This window comes from Lutzomyia longipalpis, chromosome 1 (assembly GCF_024334085.1).
Source record: "Lutzomyia longipalpis isolate SR_M1_2022 chromosome 1, ASM2433408v1".
Taxonomy (NCBI): Eukaryota; Metazoa; Arthropoda; class Insecta; order Diptera; family Psychodidae; genus Lutzomyia; species Lutzomyia longipalpis.
This window is the reverse complement of record NC_074707.1, coordinates 43484039-43496165: the sequence shown is the minus strand read 5'-3', so window position 1 is coordinate 43496165 and position 12127 is coordinate 43484039. Positions and strand designations below refer to the sequence as shown.

Below are 12127 nucleotides of genomic sequence, written 5' to 3'. Positions count from 1 at the left end.
CAGAGATATGACCATTTTTATGCATCAAATTACTGATTTTCACACAAAAAATCAGTTTTGCCTACTAATACAACTCAGAAATTAAATTACAACGCATAGACTGACCCATCCGCGTTGTGGTATACCAACTCTTATAACTGGACGCGTTATGATTGACTTTTACAATTTGTAACTTTCTTTTGTGAGCAAATTCTCCCCATGACTACCAATACATCACAATTACTCTTGGGCAAGTGGAGGCTAAATAAATCACTCAATTAGAATTGCACAAGAGAGAAGAAATCACATTCATCTAATGACCGTAGCACAGTACTAAATCTCACATAAGGTGAGGAAGTTTCTGTGCAAAAGTCACTAAATAAAGTTTAAAAAATGACTCCTAAATGGTGCAAAGCAATAAAAGTACAAGAGAAGAGTAATTGAAAGCAATTTTCCTCAATAACCCTCTCTCTCTCTCAGGTGCATAATGTTAGGTATGTACGTACAGCACTTTTTGTAGGGATCATTTGATCAGAAAATTCTGCCTTTGATCAGGAGAATATTCCGTTTTGGTCAGAAAATGTTCCAATTCGAAGAGGAATCTTCCATTTTGTCAGAAAAATCTGCCATTCTGATCAGGAAAATAAGACATTCGATCAGGATAAAAAGGCGAGTGAGAAAATGCGAAAAACTGATTTTAGCCAAAAATGTGTCTAAACTTCAGAGTAAAAAATTGAAAATTCTTATTTTTTGGAGTTGAAACTTCCCTTTGGTACGTATAAATCAGGCTCATCGACGAACCTACCGGTACGGGATGACCCAAAATTCCATTCAGATTTGCTCTAAAATCAACAGGAGAGCCAGAAAATGCGAAAAACTGATTTTAGCCAAAAATGTGTCTAAACTTCAGAGTAAAAAATTGAAAATTCTTATTTTTTGGAGTTGAAACTTCCCTTTGGTACATATCAATCAGGCTCATCGACGAACCTGCGGGTACGGGATGACCCAAAAATCCATTCAGATTTGCTCTAAAATCAACAGGAGAGCCAGAAAATGCGAAAAACTGATTTTAGCCAAAAATGTGTCTAAACTTTAAAGGGAAAAATAGAAAATTGTGAAAATTCATGAACCGATATCACTGTTCAATCATTAATTATCCTGATTTATAGCTTATTTTCCTGATCGAAATGGGAAATTTTTCTGACAAAATGGAACATTCCTTTGCGAATTGGAACATTGTTATGACCAAAACAGAATATTCTTCTGACTGATCAAAACGGAATATTCTTCTGATCAAAAACAGAATTTTCTGATCAAAAGATGGGACCCTTCTTGTAGCGTGTTGAAAATGGAACAAGTTTGCTGCATAAGAATTAAAAGACAATAAAGAAATTTAAATAAATCTAAACCCATGTCTCCTTGGAGACTATGCACTGCATTGAAAAAGTTATTGTAATTAAAATAATTATTCAGAGAAGAGTTGATGAAGATTTTTCACCTCTACAATTTCCCGGGTGCAATTGTTCTTATTACCCAGTATGGAGATAAGAACTCCACTATAGATAGTTTTTACGAGATTGTGTTTTTGTTCCGTGAACCTCTTCTACTCGTCAAGTCATAATTTCCATCATTCTTACTAAAGGTGCACCTCATTTCGCGTTTAGAATGCAATTAACAATGTAATTACACTACTCTTGCATTATATACCATCTCATCTCAAGGTGCTGGCACTATATGAAACATCTCAATGCTGTACGAGCATCTCTTTTGCAAGGTGTATCGCGTCTGTTCATATATAGAGAGAGTTATTTCAACAAACCATTCTTCTGCTGAATTAGTGGAATAATAGTGCCTGCCTGGTTGGAGTGCTATATCGATAAAAAATGCTTTATTGAAGAAAAAGTGATTGAAATAATTCAAGCATTTCAGCATCTATTGAGCACCATGGGAACATTCCTAGAAGGAATCGTTAAATGGAATTTCTTCCTCACTCCCATTGCGCACACTGTGTCTACCTACATAGTACATATAACTCAGAATAGCTGAAATTTCTCATACAAAAAGCCCCTGGTCTTATAAGAAATACCTCTCTGGTAGTATCTTCTAAAGAGATAATTCATTTTGCCTTTTCTTCAAAGTTAAAATTAACAAACTCCAATTGATTACCTTTAATCAATTAAATTGAATTTTTACTCCTAATTAAAAGCAAATAAGAGAACTTTTTTTTTCTCGTACCCAATTCCTTGTAGTGGAAAAAAAGGAATTGAAGGCACTCGTTCTTTCTCTATTTACATCGCCAAAATCAATTTTCTCGTGAAAAAACAAACCCTTCTCACGCTTCTTGGGCAATTTTGTGCTTCGCTTTCAATTTTCTGATACAATTCTTGGAGTGTTTTGTATTAGAAATTCTACACCTTGTAAAATATTCAAAAGGCACACTCAAAGGCGAGGTACCTACTCTATATAGCATTCGTGAATGTAGAAATATATACAAAAGTGTCGCTGAAAGATGTTTGATTGCATTATTTGAGTGCCTTGTGTATATTTTAGAGGTGATACTGCTGAAATGTTATGACTTTGTAAAATACGATTTCAGAGACTAAAGAATTCGAATAAAGAGCTTAAATTCAACAATTGAGATGCTTTGAATATATTTCTTTTAAGTAGTTTGCAAGAACTTTATTATTTATTACCAGGCGTCTCCATCTAAAATTAAATCAATTTTCAATCAAGAAAAGAAGTCTGACTTTCCAAAGTTTTTTGTTCCAAAACAATAATAATAATAATTTACACTTTTCCTCTCGAAAAACAAACTTTTGAATCGCTTTTTTCTAGTTTCTGAACATTCCAAAACAAGAAAGTAAATTAATTTGAAGAAAACCAAAATAATGGTTCATGTTTATCACTCTGGATCAAAATTGATCACTTGAGGGGCCTTTTAAAATTTAAATGCCCATGTGCGTGTGAAAGTATCCAATTGAGAACGCACAATCTGTCAAGTATATTCAAATCTAAAACGATGGAAAGTGATGTCAAGCAATTAATTAACTAACCTGTCAGCGAGAGCGGTAAAAAGTAGATTTCTGACTCTAAACATAAAGCATACCAAGGTGGGCAATTAATTGGCACGATGCTACACTCAATTGTATCTGTCATAAATTCAAAATGATGCTAAGGGGGCTGCTGATGGGGTGGGGTGCAGAGAAGCGTAAATAATAAACTGATACCACCGACTGAATGTGATTGCAAAGGAACAAGAAGCTCACACACCAGATGGTTTACGAGCAAATTCTTGTGGTTGGGCTTCTTGTCATTTTGCTCTGGTGGCAAATATGAAGCTCATGCAGAAAATATACCTATATATGTATGTTTATTCCGCAGATAGACAATTTTTCATTTGTGCCATATAATAGGTTTTTGCAGTGTGTAATTTTTGAACGTGAACTACATATCCGTGGAATGTGCTTTTGCTTGGGATTTCACGGTCGTAGCACTTTTATGTAATTCAAACTCGTTAAAGATTAAAAAAAAATAATAATTGAAATTTAGTTGGAAGTGTGCTCACAGAGTGGCCGCCCAGGCAGAGTTGGGGCAAGAGCGACAAGGCGTGCGGTACACAAGCCCATGGAAATTACTCACATTACACCCATTCAACATCCATCGAACAAATCGACGTGAAAATGTTCCGCAGCAAAATATGAAGAAGGCAGACCAGTGGCGAAACATGCGATGTGTGTGTACTGTAAAAATGCCTTTTAATCTTTATTTATGAGAGTCTCGAAAAAGGTTGGACACTTGCTGCTGAGAATTCCTCCATGCGAGTGAAACTATTTTACGTAAGATGTTGGCTGAGGTGGCTGCACAGATTAAGTCGTGTTGCAACAAAACACCATTTAAATATTTCTCCTTAGATTTCATTTGAAATCCTCACTCCCCCTCCGGACGGCTGAGAATGCACCCGTGATTGCCACAGTATTGCATTCTTTTGCCTCCAACGACCACTTTGATGGTGATCTTATCGCTATCTATGCTACTTTGCTTACTATTCCACCATAGTCGCACACAGTACGCTTGATGATGGAAGTTTGCGGTGACATATATTGGAATTTTTCCCAGAAGAAAATAAATGGCATTTGATGATTTAAATGTGGATTATTTCACGTTAAACGTGTCACAATTCGACAAGTTTCTCAAAATACGCCGTATTGTAGTTCGCATCGTCTGGTTTTCATTTTATTGACTGCAAATTGTGAGCCTTAATCACCGCCGAGAGGTATTTCATTGACATGCAATAGACCTCAATTCATCGCGAAATTATTTTGCGATTTACGATTGAGCTAGGTTCATTAGACGTGAGAAAGTTTCATATATCATCAACAAAGTGTTCACAAATTCATATTCTTTTAGCTAGAATTTAACGTTGATTTTTTCAAAAAAAAAAAATCTTAGATATTTTTTCTCCGCTAGAGGGCCAACTTCTATTGAAGAGACATCTAGTGTCAATTTTAAATCATTCAAAAATATAGCCCTCTTTTAGAGATTGAAAGAGGGTAAAAAATTGCGTCTCAATCGAATAAAAAAGAAATTGCAAAGACATCTTCATTTTTCGTCAAAGCTCATTTTTTCTCAATTTCTTACCCTCCACGTGAAAAGCTCCATCACACTCGACCCTTCACATACAATAAAAAAATTTATATATGTGCAAACATAACAGAATCCACTTTTTCATTCAGCTCCCCTTCAATAAACTCCCGGATTGTTTTTTCTTTCCTCCTGCCAGGCTATATTAAATTATGTGTATTTTTCATACGGAAATCTTTTCCTGGTTGCCATCGTGCGAGCATGTTTATGGAATCTCGTTTTGAAAATAAATGAGGGAAAAATATGTATTTTCCTTTTTTTTTTAACAAAAAAAAGCTCTTGCAAAATAAACAAGCACCACATTTTTCCCTTCTATGTTGATGCTGGAGGAGAGATGCCAAAGTATGCAGTCGTCGTATATAATACATAGGTAGTGTATAGGTATATAATGTATTCTAAAGGTTTTTTGACCTTATGGCTATTCACTGCATCGCTGTTGTCGCAGTGTTTGACCTACTTTTGTGGCAAAATTGCTGAAGAAAAATACCATTATGAGTCGAAAATGCTCAAGTGTTTGTGTAAACTCTCACATTGGATTAGTTTATACGCTTTTGGAGACGGCGGAGAGCAAATAAAACGACGCGCGGAAAAACCTGAATGCAGCGCTTTTAAACAACAACGAAAAAAAAAACGTCTTTCGATTGAGCAAGAAAAGAGAACTTTGGGCCAAGCCCCGTGAGTCAGTCTTGTGAAAATTCAGCTCGTGGCACTGGGCAGTTATAAATTTTATGCTATACACAGGAAGAGCGTCCATGGAGCGGGGACGCGCTATCAATGAGGAATCTCCGAGATTGCGAAATGTGATTCGGGGTTAAGCTCAAAGTGAGCTTCTGATGACTTTTGTCAGATAAAGCTGCGCAAACCCTTTTTTGCATTAATATGAAATGCGCGCATGTATAAATCACGACGTGACCGCGGAAGCCCTAGCACCATGAGCCCTTGGGATCTAACACACTTTGCCCATTGTACGGATTTATCTCCCTCTGAAGATCTCTCATTCAACCTAAGCAAATGATGCTTCCTCAAAATGCCCAACGAAGCATCGACTTAACACCTTCATTTACGATGCACCATGCACAGTGATCGTGAAATGGAAATGGATAAAATGCCATGGATAAAATAATAAAAGCCTCACCATTCTCTTACTGACCCACTAAAGTCACTTTCACCGTTTTTCCCTCGCGACGGTGCAAAAAGAAGGTACACACGTAGAGAAAAACACCGCAGCAGCGAACAAGTGTTTCTCATTATACTTCTTTTTTTTTCTCCACCAATCACCTCTTTCTCTTCCTCAAAGGCAATACCGACCTACACTTTGATCAATACGCGCGCATTTTGGGCGCGAAAGTGACCGCGTGCAGAGACGGTGGAAAAAAGGGCGGGAAGACAAGGGCTTTCTCCCATGTGACAATCATCTCGTCAATATATGAGGGGACACACTACACATTATACTTTGTTGAATGATAAAGACATGCCCAACGGCAATGCGTAACCTACTTCCCCAGGAGAGAGCCCCCTCATAAAATCCATTAACACTTCGCAATAACTTATTACTTTTAAGGCGCAAGCATTATTATTATATTCAAATTGTCTCGATTCAATCACTCTCTATGTGTTTGGGGTGATTGTTCACGCAAAAAAAGAGTCTTTTGCAACGAAACTGCGAATCAATTACTACTTTCATTTCTCACGATTGCTCTTGATCGTGCACAATCACATTGGCTGATCATCTTTGCGGGTCTCTGGCGATTGCATCTCGCTGCTAACCCGTGATGCAGAGGAAGCGATACAATGTATCAGAGAGCTTTTTACACAAATCAGTGAGTTTGTGATATGAATCTTGATTCATTTAATTGGAATTCTTATCCCATAATCCATCTTCTTTTTGCATTTTTACCTGTGGTGATTCTTTCTCTTGTGATGGCTTATGGAAGTGATCACTTCCGATTGTTTAGAAAGAGTGGTTTTAACTGGGTTAGATTAAAGTTTTTTTTGGACGTTTATTCCTTATCTACGATTTTCAGAGTTTAGGGTTTTGTGTTATATATAATTATCTTTAAGCTTTATGGGCTTTTATTAAACTTTTATCAAAGATGTAGAAATTATCTTGCAGGTTTATGAAAGAAATCTGGAATATTTTCATTTTTTTTTAAAACATGAATTGATTTTCTTATTTCTTTGAAATCTTGAAAATGTTAACTAAACTTTTAGTAAAATTAATTTATGATTTCTTAGTACATACTTGAATTTGATCCTTCTTTTTTAAGGACCGACATACCAATAAATTTCCTGATCTAAGTGGTAAAATAGGTTGAACTGAAGAAAAACGATTCAAGTTTACAATTCGATTTATTCCTCTTCATAAACTTTTAAATTGTGCCTTTTCTTCGTAAGCAGCAATGTCATGGTTTTTCTGCTTCGACGCACCCTTCAAGAGCTTTCCTCGCATCTCCCACACACATGTCACTGACTTTTAGTGTTAGGTGATTGAAAATTGTCTCACATCGGATTGTCGCGCATTTGATGTGGGGGGCTGGAAGACAAAAAAGAACCAGAGCATACGCCACATGAGTGAAGAATGCCAAAGAGGAGACGAAGAGTGACACTAATAAAACTTATTTGTGATTGTAATGAGATACATTGGAGAAATGTCTTCATTTACAGCTCCAATGTGTGTGCGCCCAACTCTCGTGGCATCCCGTGCAGAGAAGAAGAACAATGAACGCGCGGCTTTGAGATAAGAAAAAGGGTGCCAAAGAGACCAAACAGCATTTGACTTGAATAGAAGATCTCTTCCCATGAATTTAACAGAGCAATTCTTTTGAAAATGCTTCATAACACATCTCTCATTCGAAGTGCAACTCGTCGCTAATGAGAGATTGAAGATAAAACCGCAAAAAGTCATCACGCGGGCATATATAGAAAATGCACAATCACTCCGCAGGAATGAATTGAATTTCAATCATAAACTTTCATTGTTAGATGCACGATATAATTGGATTTATTCTATGACCCATTCATCCACTATTTTACTCCACAATTCAATTCATCCGGAATCCTCGTGGATTTTCAGGTTCTAAATGCACAGAATATTGCGCAAAGTGTTTTTTTTTCAGGGGAGCTTTCGCAGATAGAAGCTAGAATTTTATGAAATATAAAAAATTTATTTGAAAATTGTGCATTCTTTTGATGTGCTTTCAGCCGTCAATTTGTTGCCTGGTTAATTTTTTAGAACAACGCTTTGTGGCAAAAAGGAATGAGAATTTTCTATGTGTAAATTGAAAGCTTAAAGCACATCTGAATATTCAAGTAGAATTTCAATGACAAATTGACAATTTGTACATTTGCATTGCAAAGCTGAGTATAACACAGTCACGGCTAGTTGTTTTGTCACTTTGCTTCTAATTTAATAGAATCATACATAATTTCATGAGAAGCAGAATCTTGCTTAATAATTTCTCTAATTATTCTTCAGAAAGCTTTTTAAGAAAGCTTTAATCTTATATCAATTTAAGGTTACAAAATATTCTTTAACTAATAATCTTTTCTTTTTCTTTACAGGTATTTTATTCTTCTTGGGATTCTTATTTAATAGTAGCTGAATTGGTATGTTCTAAATTTTCTTTATAATCTTGTGCAAATAAGTAGAATAATAAGATTAGAAAACCAAAATTTTTTTTAAAATTATTCTTAATAATTTTCTCAAGTTAGTTCAGCCCTGTCTCTGATGATATAAAATTTATTTGTTGAGCCTTAGACGACCATTGTTATCGTCGTTATCTCCGTCACCTATCACGTTTCACGTTTAAATGCATTTTTTTCTTTATTCTCTGCTAGAAAGAAATTAAAATTAACAATCCAGTAACGACTCTATCGTCGTCTTCTTGCTGAAGTTTCTTTTTACACGTAACAAAAATTTACTCCTCCCCTCACACCTCAAGATGTTGTGAACTGTTTGCACCTTCTGGATGCATATTGTGTTCCAAGGCGACGTTAAGTGAATGTTTATGAGATTTGCATATCGATTGTTTTTTCTGCAATCGAAAGTATATACATGTGGTTTAGGAATAATGGGAGATTAACACCCAAGAGAGCTGTGAGGGAAAAATACAGATTTATGCGATATGGTTGAAGATCTTTGTGGAAAGGAGCAAAAAAAAACGCCACGACGAGAACACAAAGTTGTTTACAATTTAGCTTGTTAAGCCTCATATTACGTTCATATGCGGAGAGAGACCCTCATTGAGCACCACGGAAAATTTCACGTGTGTTTATCCACGTCTCTCTGGGAGTGGGAAATTTTCCTTCTTCTCAGAATATCATTTTTCTGCGGATGAGTTTTTTTTTCCTCTCTTGTTAATGATCTCTTTGGTTTTATGTAAATTGACATGTGACTGATATTGTAATTCAGTCAAACGGACGACAAGGTATTTATTTTTATTTTTATTAAATTGATTAGCATAACATGGAGGAGAATCTATTTATAATTTAATTAAATTATTTAATCCACTTTGATACTTAAGGGTTGAGAAGATTCAATTGATGTGAATAGGGCTTCAGAAGATTCCTCGTAAGGAAAGGACATTCCTAGTTAATGATTTTTAGTTGAAGGATTTTTAACAATTCTTTTTTTTTTTTGTCATGGTACAGATGGTACACATAAGAATCAAAACTTTCTTTAAGAAAAAATAACATACACAACAGGATAATTTTCATACTCTACTTGAGAGAAAAATGTCGATATATAGGGAACTCTTGGAGCATTGGATACAAGATTAGTGTGTACATATGTATAATTTGTTGGAGAACGCGTTTTCTCAGCCATGAACTTGCGAGTGGTTCTTCTTCCACTGTCGCATCAGTTCAATAAACTTGTAAAAGAAGTGGTCTGAACAAATAATACCATTGTTGACATCCGATTCCATCATGGTCTTGTGGTTTTCTGCTCACTCGAACGTCACATTGCATTCATTTGGTTCTTCTCTCCCTTCGCTAAGGTACTCTCCACGATACTCATCGATTTTGTCTCCCAAGATGTCTGTCTTGCTGGGGCATCTACTACAAGGGGGCTCTCTACGTTGGAATAAGACGCAATTCAGCGCACACACAAATTTTTATCTTAAAGCAGACCTCTTTTTTTTTAAACGTGTTTTCTTGCGACTACTTTAGCTGTGTGGTGTAGATGTTTGACCATCACGAATGTCGAGTTCAAGGTGTTTTGTACATTTATACGAAAATTGCCGTGGTGATCGCAACCACGATCACCAAACGATCACTCCGGGGGCGGCAAACTTGGATCAATTTTCCCTCCATACTCGGAATTACCGTGACCTTTATTTCATTCTACAAAATTACTCCAACGCCTGGGATTTACTACTGAACTCATCCAACGATGGTTCTATTTTGAGATCACGCTGGATTGAAAATAGACTGGATTTATTTTAAACGTTCCGGGTGCGCGTGCGAAAGAATAGAACAATATGCTGATGGATCGTGACTGGTGAATCCCAGAAGTTTCAGTCACAAATTAACTTTCAATTAGGCTATTTTCGAGGATGCGTTCACAACTTCCAGCTCACGATGAGCTATATGTACCGTTTTCTGATCATCTTTTAGTGAGGGGAAAATGTGTGAAAATGGAAAATATTGCTCGCAGACGGTATGGGATATTAAAGAAAGTGATAAAAGGAGGTCGTGTCGTCACAGGAATAAGAGGCGGAGAGACTTAACAGGGAAGAAAATGATTTTGTTGTTTTGTCTACAGGGTGGTATATTCATTTTTTATAGTTTCTTTTAGTTGTGAATCTCTTTTTTAAGCTAGAGATTTATTTTTCTCCCAGCAGAATTCTTAATGGTTTAAATTGCTTTTTTGCCTCTACATGTTTGGAAACTTATTCAAATTAATTTTAATGACTTTTAGTCAATTTGGTAATTCCACTCTGGTGCTAAATATTGTTTAATGGGAGGGGGGATGCCTCAAGTCAGACTGCAGACATTCGAAACTTCTAGGATTTTTCTTAAACAGTTTTTAATACATATAAAAAGGAAAGATTCACTTATTTTTGAAGAGTAATTTTCCTGAAGATTTTTCTCTACAAATATTCAAAAAAAATCAGGTAGGTACCTAAATAATATTTAGATAAAATCTAAACTTCAAAAGATCCTTTAACGAATAAAGTCATTCAAGAAAGTGCCTTGAAGGATAATTTATGCCACTTCCTGGAATATACTCCTGCATTTCACCTCTCTAGAAACCTAAAAGAATACCCTTTGCTTATACTCAACTCAACACTATTTAATTGTTGCACATAACAATGTTCTTTAGAGAGATCAAAAGACGTCTTATTTATGCATCTTATGCATCATTCCTTGAGTATCATTGAGACACAATCTTATAGTATTCATGAAGATTCACTGGTGCGAAATTTAATTGACAAACAGCTGCTGGAAAATCATTTGAAAAGCTTTTAAAATATATTTAAAGGAAAATTTCTAAAAATATAATTCTTGTTTTATTTGGTAACATTCCTGGTTTACCCTGTTTTCATTGTTAATATGTTATACTTCAATTCTTCCACATTATTGTCATTTGTTGCACGATTTTTCCATATGCTCTCTTCTCTCTCTCCTGTTCCACATTACATATATATTTGAAGAACAAGTGGACACAATTTTCCCGGAGCCACTTGACTTCAATGCTGCACTGCAATAATTGTGTGTACTTCTTGTGGATTGTTTTTTGTTCGGGAAAAAAACAAGAGCCAGCAATTACGTCCCATTGTATCCATCAAATAAACAGGTTGGAATTGAGAGCATATAGAGCCAACATAGAGCCAGCATAGAGCTAGTAATATAGAGAGCCCAGCAAGAGCTCGGGAATGGAATCGCATGCAGGAGTGTGACACGAATTTATTCGGTCACTTCATATGCAATGGACAGTGCGACCGTAAAAAAATAACTAAACAATACTATTAAACCAAAAATAGAGAAACGTATCAGATACACCTCGTCCATATTAAGTGGCAAACACATCAAGAATATTGTATTTTCCTCCGATTCACGTTCCCATTTTCTGCTTCGTGTGTGTTGGCTGTTTTTTTTCCCGCATAGAAGTTGTCGCTTTTACCGAGCTTTGCGCTTTCTTGGATGCTTTTTGTATATATTGTTGCGAAGTTTAGATCAACAAATGGGCTATAGGGCGGGCAGAGAAAAAAAATTCAAATTATTCCCTCTCTCCAAATGCGATCTTTCTTTCTGCAACTCACAAGTGCACCATACATTCTATGCTGTGTGCTGGAAAGGAGGAATTGTGACACAAAGTAACAAAAATGAATTGTTATGGACAACAATTGTCCCAAAGTATACCCGCTCTCGAGCGGACTGAATTTCACCAAAGAATTTCTATTGAATTTCATTTTTCTCTTCTGCCTTCTTTTTTTTTGCCCGACACACCTCGAGAAATTGGTGATTCCATACCAAAACCCACCCTTCATGCATAAATTCACAC

General features: G+C 36.0%; 1 protein-coding gene across 2 annotated transcripts in view; it reads left to right on the top strand.

The window, feature by feature from the left end:
• The window catches only part of LOC129787495 (uncharacterized), an 80733-nt gene that overhangs the window by 12645 nt on the left and 55961 nt on the right, over positions 1-12127 (top strand). Inside the window, exon 2 of one of the 2 annotated variants that reach the window (XM_055823120.1) lies at positions 8182-8226. The exons of the other annotated variant lie outside the window; for it this stretch is intronic. The gene's annotated coding sequence lies outside the window, so the exon portion shown is untranslated. The remainder of the gene's footprint in view (positions 1-8181; positions 8227-12127) is intronic. 2 annotated transcript variants of the gene reach the window in all.